The 1547-nt window shown below is 32.6% G+C and overlaps 1 long non-coding RNA gene across 1 annotated transcript; it reads right to left on the reverse strand.

Moving 5' to 3' along the window:
* Window positions 1–867: 867 nt before the first annotated feature.
* Window positions 868–1235, reverse strand: LOC139997460 (uncharacterized). Its single transcript, XR_011802840.1, has 2 exons — window positions 1140–1235; window positions 868–1080 (listed from the first exon to the last, which is right to left on the reverse strand). It is a non-coding gene; the product is annotated as an uncharacterized lncRNA (long non-coding RNA).
* Window positions 1236–1547: the final 312 nt, after the last annotated feature.

Here is a 1547-nt window from a genome sequence, read left to right on the forward strand (position 1 = left end):
TAACATAATACCATATAACGTTATATTCTATCTCGTAATACTGTACAACGTAATACGTTATAACGTAATACCATTTAACGTTATATGTTATCGCGTAATACTACATAACCTGATACGTTATAGCGTAATACCATATAACGTAATACATTGCTACATATTAAATTTTAAAATAAAACATTTTATAAAATATACATGTATACAGTAGTCTTAAATCTTCAAATTGTTATTAATATCTTAGATGTCGCGTATAAAAAGCTCATCACACATAAGCTGTACTGTACTTTATAGTAAATAAATTTTATACTCTACTTAAAAGATAGATTCTAAGTTTACTTTATCCCTTCAATCCCATATCCTATAATAATAGCCATTTATCATATAATAGATTATAATTTCTGTCAAATTTGTTAAAATTTCTTTAACATCTTTTGTGCTTCCTGTTTAGCATCTCGATGATCTTCGTTCTTTGCAGGATATTGAAGGTCCATTTTTAAATATTTCATAGCTAATTCTTTTTGATTTAATTTTAAGTAGGTTTTGCTCAACATTAATAAATTTTGACAATATAAATTGTCATCAATTTCCTCTGCTGTTTCAAAATATTTTAGAGCTTCCTCAAAAGATGAAGATGGTTCTCCAAATATTACAGTTGCAATTTTACTTTGATGCCATGTTAAATCAGCAACTTGATAGCACCAAGTACCAAACATGTACATAAGTGTTGGTTCTTTTGAATTTTGTTCCATTGCTCTCTGCGATATTAAACATATTTGATACAATTGCTTGACATCGTGTCAAGGAATGAAATATTAATATATTATCATGAAATATACCAGCATACGTTTCTTAATATTATATGACTCTGTAATTTGTGCCTTTACTCCTTCATAAAGAGTCTTACAATTAAGAAGAATCGATGCCCATTTGCGTGCAGCCCAATTATCCTCTTTTATTTCAAGTGCTTCAATTTAAATCATAATCCTCGAAAATTAATTTCCTTCCATCTTCTTCACTCACAGTCTTAGACAATTTATACATTGCTCTACACAAACGCTATATAATTTCAATATCACCGCTATCCTATACAAATGTTCAGTTTTGTTATATACATTTGTAAGTGATATACATAATGTAATTACTTTATAATTTATTAGAAGGTTATGTATTTCCTGGTATTGTTCTTGCTCGTATAATGCATCGGCTTTTGCTATTAGAACTTCGTTTGTAGTCATGACTGCTTCTGCTCCCTACTTCTACTCCATGCTTCTGCTCCATGCTTCTGCTCCATGCTTCTGCTCCATGCTTCTGCTCCATGCTTCCGCTCCATGCTTCCGCTCCATGCTTCTGCTCCATGCTTCCGCTCCATGCTTCCGCTCCATGCTTCCGCTCCATGCTTCTGCTCCATGCTTCTGCTTTATGCTTCTGCGAGAAAACAAAAGTGTTCGGTTATTAAGAGTTCGATATTTTACTGTTTCTATTTCCGAAACAATTTCGATCGTGGAACAAGAACCGGTGTACCGATCTTTGCTTTCAAGGTAACTGCCCCG

This window comes from Bombus fervidus, unplaced genomic scaffold, assembly GCF_041682495.2.
Source record: "Bombus fervidus isolate BK054 unplaced genomic scaffold, iyBomFerv1 scaffold0091, whole genome shotgun sequence".
Classification (NCBI taxonomy): domain Eukaryota; kingdom Metazoa; phylum Arthropoda; class Insecta; order Hymenoptera; family Apidae; genus Bombus; species Bombus fervidus.